The 7,148-nt window shown below is 38.1% G+C and overlaps 1 long non-coding RNA gene across 1 annotated transcript; it reads right to left on the bottom strand.

Annotated features, from left to right (window-relative positions):
* Window positions 1–1,433: 1,433 nt before the first annotated feature.
* On the bottom strand, window positions 1,434–2,703 carry LOC105527012. Its single transcript, XR_001004178.1, has 2 exons — window positions 2,555–2,703; window positions 1,434–1,875 (listed from the first exon to the last, which is right to left on the bottom strand). It is a non-coding gene; the product is annotated as an uncharacterized LOC105527012 (long non-coding RNA).
* Between the last annotated feature and the right edge of the window lie 4,445 nt (window positions 2,704–7,148).

Here is a 7,148-nt window from a genome sequence, read left to right as displayed (position 1 = left end):
GGTAAAATGTTATTGCTGTTCTTATTGCTAAAGGGCATACTCCTTAAGAACCAAAGTTAATTATCAGTCCTTTGACCTATGAGGAAAACAAATTTCATGGACTCCCCCCTCTTGTGTGCATCCTAGCCTATATTCTCTTTCATCATTGTACAGTGGTCAATGTGGTTATTGTACACCTTCACTTTCAATGAAAGCTGAGGGAAAAGAAGCCTCATAAGCTGCCCTCCCCCCATACATAAAAGAAGCCATTTAAAAAATAAAAGCAGCAAGCTACTAAATTTGACTCATTCAAATCTTGGTAATTAACATGTATAGTATTTTATGAGAGAGACAGAGAGAGAAAGAAAAAAATTAGCAGAAATGGAACAAAACATATTACATCCTAAATACCACCAAATTGCCAAAATACACATTTGGGTAGTAATCTCCAGAGAACTCTCCGGAGGCACAGCATCTATCATGCTGATTTCCCTGAATAATATTACAGGATAGCCCTGTGTTCTTCTTCTCTTGGTGGTGGTGGTGGTGGTGGTGTGTGTGTGTGTGTGTGTGTAAAGAATTATCATATGGAACCTCACAAGTCTCTAAAACCTTTCTGCAATTATCCCTCATAGGATTACCACACTGATGAGTTTGTTCAACAGGAGCTGTTGTGACTTCCTAATTTAACTCCTATAGAGATGATTTGTATCGAAGATAAAACACTATATTTGAACTCAATTCCCACCTTATCCCTGAGCTTATGCTACCAAGCAATTCTTATAATGTTTGGAGTTCTATTAGGCTATAGAGAAAAATCTAGGGTTTCAGCTAAACCCTTTAATCCCCAGGCCTATGTAAAGGACTGTCTCAAGGTAGTCGCTAGCCCATGGGTTCTCAAAGTATGGTCTGAAGACCCCTGGAGGAGTCCCTGAGGCCCTTTTAGTGGGTCTGCAGATTAAAAATTATTTTGTATAATAACACCAAGATGAGTTACATTCAATTAAGCATTTTTCTTTTGAAATTAAGCAGACTTTTGGAAACCCAGATGTGCATGTGCATAGCCCTGTAGTAGGCTGAGTGGAAGTTACAAAGGCAATAGTAGATTTTTTTCCCCCTCTCATTATCTTGTGAGGAGACAGAGGACTTTTCCAGAGGCTACATGACATATGGTTATGTCATCTCTCTGACAGCTGAGGGATGTGTGCTTCTGTGTTCTTGGGTTTTAAATATTTCCCAGTCTTAATACCTAAAACAATTAGTATCAATAGATAGAACCCACACCCAAGAACTCCTTGGGGCCTTCAATAACTTTTAAGAGTGTTAAGGTGTCCTAAGACCAAAAATTTTGCAAATTGTTGCTTTATCAGGATTTTTGTTATTTCTAGAATGCATTTCTTTCTAACTGATCTACTTGGGAAAAAAAAAAATCACTACCTCATGGCAATTATTTCTTTCCTATCAATATGGAGATTATATTTCTGAAGGAGATTGACCAAAATTATATTAAAAGGTTTAAATAAAACAAGTGGATCCATGTTATAACATGAGGAAGAGAGCTGCCCCGCTAGAAGTCTGACATTAGATAGCTCAGAGTCCCCCCTCTCTAACAAGTCTCCCCTACTAGAGAAAGGGACAGCTTCTGTTTTGTGGGATGGGATAAGGAGACAATCTGAAGTAGAGTTTGACACAATATTATTCTGCCCATATGAAATTCTGGTAGCCGGGGTGCCAGGTGTATTCATAATCCCGATGCTGTCAATTTTAAGCCTGAAGCCCCAAGAGGCGAGCAGTGTTTAATACATCATCCCTTGTTAAATAGCAGCCACAGAGTTGGCGGTAGCCAGTGAAGCATTCCCTGCCATGTAGGACACGCCAGTTGTCTATAAATAGGACCTGTGAATGGGCAAAAAAAAAAAAAGAGAGAGAAAACACTATCAGAAGAAGGACAGACCAAGGGAACCCTAAGTCAGAAGAGATCATTTAAAAGACAAGCTTTAGGTTGTTCTCTGGTTACATTAAATGAGGTATTTTTCTTTTGAAATGAAACAAACGTTTGGAAACTAAGATGTGTATAGTCCTGTAGTAGGCTAAATGGAAGTTATAGAGGCAACAGTAGGTAATAGGCCCTGCAGTGGAAGAGCTTCTGTTTCTCAAGTAATTGTTCTCTTATCAAAGCAAATCAGATAATTGCTTTCTTTCTTTTTCTTTAATTCTTATTCTACCCTTTCTCAAAGGGTTAAATTATCTCATGACATTTTATGCTAAGCTGAAGGTATTTTTCATCCAGAGGAAATACCAAAATAAAAACTATGGAATCATGAAGCTGGAAGGACCCTTGGGGGTCATCCAGTTAAACCCCCTCACCATACAAATAGAGTTACTGATGCCTTAGAGATGGGATGAGGCTTGCTTCCAGGGCATTCAGTGAGTGAGCCGCAGGACCATGACCAACACCAAGGACTCTTTTCTCTTTTTCCTTTGCAACATTGTGACTCACATATTAAGTAAGTACCCGTTCTTCACTGCTTCATTATTACAAGCTTGCTTGACATCTTTAGAGATTAGGACCCACCCTGCCAGGCTTTAGTTTGACCCAAAACTCATTCTCAGGTCTCCTCAACTCTATCGTTAGAGTCCGGTGTGCTGTATACCAGCGATGGACGACATCATAAGGAACGGTATTGATGACAGCCCGGTCATAGTTGTTGTACCTAACATGGAATCATGAGAAGAAAGATCTCAAACACATGTTAAAGACATCTTTTGTTTATTGAACAATTTTATATAAGGCTTCCCCTATGTTCAATACTTGTCCCAGAGACGAAGTGCAATAAGTCAATATTCTCTCAGGAATATCACATTGGAGTGAGGAGTTCCACTGCCTGTTGACCGTGTTTTGTTTTTCTTTGAATAATCAAAGGATTCGGGATAGAAATTAAGTTCCAACTGGTTTCTCTCATCTTATGATATGATATTTTAAGTCTTTACTGGCCAAAGTTCATGGAAGCACTGGGGAAAGCTCTGAGCTTTCTCCTCACCAAACTGAGGTGGGGTGGACAAGAGAGGTTATACTAACAAAGCTTTCCTTTTAACAGGATGACTTACAACTTCTCAGGTGTCTCCCTTTGTGGGAGGAATCCCAGCTATAGCCTAGTGGACGATTCACCCAGGATCTTCAATCATTCATTCAACCCTAACATTTATAGGCGCACCGGCTACATGTGGAGGAGGTAGTCGGGCTAGATCATGTATATATTGCCATGCAGGCCATGGTAAGGACTTTGGATTTTATTCTGAGTACCATGGGAAGCCACTGAAAAACCTTGCCTAAGATAATGGGTTTCTGTTTTGCCTAAGGCAAATTAACTTTTTACTGAAGTATACTATACATTACGGGAAAGTACACAAATCGTAAGCTTGATGAATTTTCGTGATGTAATCGCATCCATATCACTAGCACCCAGGTCAATAAACAGATCATTACCAGAACCCCAGAACCCTTCCTTATGCCCCTTTCCAGTAATGCCGCTCCCCCAACCCAAGGGTAACTGCCATCCTGACTTCTATCACCAAAGATTAGTTTTGCCTGTTTATATAAAACTTTATATAAATGCAATCACAATATGTATTCATTTGTGTCTGGCTTCTTTTTCATTTAATATTATGTTTAGGAGTTTCATCATTGTTTAGCAATAGTTTATTGGTGCTATACAGAAGTTGATTGCGTGATCACACCACAATTTATTTATCCATTCTACCGTTGATGGACATATGAGTAATTTCCAGTTTGGAACTACTACAAACAGTGCTGTTATGAACATTCTATTACATGTCTTTGGTGAACAAATATATTCACTCCTGTTTGAAATAAACTTAAGAATGGAACTTATGGATCATAAGGTATGTGTATGCTCAGATTTACTAGATACTGCCAAATATATTCTTTCCAAAGATAAATTAACATCCAATGGTGTCATTTTTGGACATCTCAGGCAATATTCCTTAGTGTTATATAGTACATGGCACAATCACAGACAATATTCTTAGTTTTGCTGCATATAAAATGAGCATAATAACATCTGCTTAGCTGATCTCACAGGGATACTGCAAGAATCAAATGAAAAAATAGGCCAGGTGTGATGGCTCACGCCTGTAATCCCAGCACTTTGGGAGGCCGAGGCGGGCAGATCACCTCAGGTCAGGAGTTCAAGACCAGCCTGGCCAACATGGCAAAACCCCATCACTACTAAAAATACCAAAAAAAAAAAAAAAAAAAAAAATTAGCCAGGCGCGGTGGCATGCGCCTGTAGTCCCAGCTACTTGGGAGACTGAGGCAGGAGAATCACTTGAACCCGGGTGGCAGAGGCTGCCGTGAGCCAAGATTGCGCCACTGCACTCCAGCCTGGGCAACAGAACGAGACTCTGTCTCAAAGGAAAACAAAACAAACAAACAAAAAAAATAGAAAGTAAAAGAAAAAGAATATAATAGTCCATCCTCCCAGGCTTCAAGGAGCCATGCCTGGAGGGACAATGGAGTGAGGACGCACAGTCTTCACCAGGTTATTGACACCCATTGTCATTTCCAGAAACTTCTAGTGCTGGGTTAGGCATTGGCAAAAATATTTTTAAATTTACTTATTTCATCATCCCAGAAGGAAAAGTGTTATTAACCTTCTTTTACATTTAAGGCAACTGAAACTTAGACACCTGCCACAAAGTTTATAAGTAGCAGAGAGGTTTTGAAATCTGGTCTCCTTAATTCTTTAACTCATTGTTTATGCCAGAGAACAGAAAAATGATCGTAATTCCTGTGTACGCTTGTTCATGAGAGCAGCATTTTTACAGATCACGCTTGTAATCTTTTGACGTCAAATTGAGATTTACAGTTTAGAAATGTTTCCATATACAGTATCTCATTGACCCTCTGTATGATAACCCCGTGAGGTAAGTAGTACAGCTGTTATTATCTTACTTTATAGATAAGGAAAATAATGATAAGGCCCTGTGATTTGTCCAAGTTTACATGGAATTTGGTATTCACTGTTTATATTAGATGGCGGTGTTTTCTAAAGCCAACAGAGAAAGTAGCAGGAAAAGTCTATTACACATAAGCAAAATGGTTGTGCAATATTCTTTGGATTAGAATAAGACTATTTCTGGACTTTGGCACAAAGTGATGCCATCATATTATTGTGCAGTTTTTCCTTTCTTTCCTGCTTTGATATGAAGCAAGAGAGAGCTGGGAGTAGGGGAAAGCAAATAAAGCAGGCATTTATCTGACAAGAAAAGCTAGGAAGATTTAACAAGGTTATCCTTCTTCTTAGCTGACAGACAAGTATTTCCCAAGACAGCTCCATAATTGAGTGGACAATGCATTTGATGGATTTGTGTATTGTGGTGTAAGTGAAAGCTGATGGGCTTTCAGATAGGTAGATAAATGGGCTTTCAGATAGATCACCATTACAATCTCAGTTCAGATGTGTGATCTTGGAGGAGCTATAGAAATTATAAAAATGCTAGAAGAAAACCTCGGGATGACTCTCCAGGATAATGCTCTGGGAAAAGATTTTATTGCTAAGACCCCAAAAGCACAGGAAACAAAACCCAAAAATAGATAAATGAGACTGGATTAAACTAAAGAGTTTCTGTGAGGCGAGGGAAACACTCAACAGAGTGAAGAAACAACCCATTGTAGAATGGCCATTGTAGAATACCAAAAATAACAGATGTTGGCAAGTATGTGGAGAGAAAAGAACTCTTATACATTCAATAAACGGTGCTGGGAAAACTGGATGTCCGCATGCAGAAGAATGAAATTAGACCCTTTTCTTACAACATATACAAAAATCAACTAAAAATGGATTAAACACTTATATGTAAGACCTGACACCATAAATCTACTAGAAGAAAACATATGGTATAACTCTATGATACTTGTCTATACAATTATTACTTTTTGGATATGATCCAAAAGTACAAGCAATGGAAGAAAAAATAGGTAAATGAAATTACATCAAACTGAAAAGCTTCTGCACAGCAAAGGAAACAAAAGAATAAAGAGACAACCTGCAGAATGGGAGAAAGTATTTGCAAACTATATGTCTGATAAGGGGTTAATATCTAAAATATTTGAGGAACTCAAACAACTCAATGGTAAGAAAACAAATAACCTGATTTAAAAGTGGGCAAAGGATCTGGATAGACATTTCTCAAAAGAAGACATACAAATGGCCAACAGGTATATGAAAAAGTGCTCAACATCACTAATAATCAGGTAAATTCAAATTAAAACCACCACGAGATATCACCTCATACTCCTTAGGATAGCTATTATTAAAAGGACAAAAGATAACAATGTTGATGAGGATGTGGAGATAAGTGAACCCTTGCACACTGTTGGTGGGAATGTGAATTAGTACAGCCATTATGGAAAACAATATGGAGGTTTCTAAAAAAAAAGCTAAAAGCAGAACTACTACATCATCCGGCAATCTCACCACTGGGTGTATACCCAAAGGAAATGAAATCAGTATGTCTGAGAGTTATCTTCCATGTTCTTTAGAGAAATATTCACAGTAGCCAAGATATAAAATCAATCTAGGCAGAATACATGGGAGAGTATATACAGAAAATGTGGTATGTATAAAAAGTGGAATACTATTCATCCTTGAAAAAGAAGAAAGTCCTGTCATTTGTGACAACATGGATGAACCTGGAGAACATTAAGTGAAAATAAGCCAGGCACAAAAATGTCAGTACTGCATGATCTCACTCATATGTGTAACGAAAAAAAAAAGTTGATATCATAGAAATAGAGAGCAGAATGGTGGGTACCAGAGGCTGGTGGGTTATGGAGTAGTGGTTGGGGATATGCTGCTCAAAGGATACATAATTTTAGATCAGAGGAATAAGTTCAAGTGATCTATTTTTCAACATGGTGACTATAGTTAATAACAGTGTATTGTAATTTGAAAATGTCTAAGAAACAATCAATCAATGGAGTGAAGAGGTAACTCGCAAAATGTGAGAAAATGTTTGCAAACGATGCATCTACAAGAGATTAATGCCCAGAATATATAAGGAGCTCAAACTCAATAACCAAAAAAGACATAATCCCTTAAAAATGGACAAAAGTTCTGAATAGACATTTCTCAAAAGAAGGTAGA

This window comes from Colobus angolensis, unplaced genomic scaffold, assembly GCF_000951035.1.
Source record: "Colobus angolensis palliatus isolate OR3802 unplaced genomic scaffold, Cang.pa_1.0 Scaffold601, whole genome shotgun sequence".
NCBI lineage: Eukaryota > Metazoa > Chordata > Mammalia > Primates > Cercopithecidae > Colobus > Colobus angolensis.
Note: the sequence above shows the minus strand (reverse complement) of the source record. Positions and strands in the feature narration are given on the sequence as shown.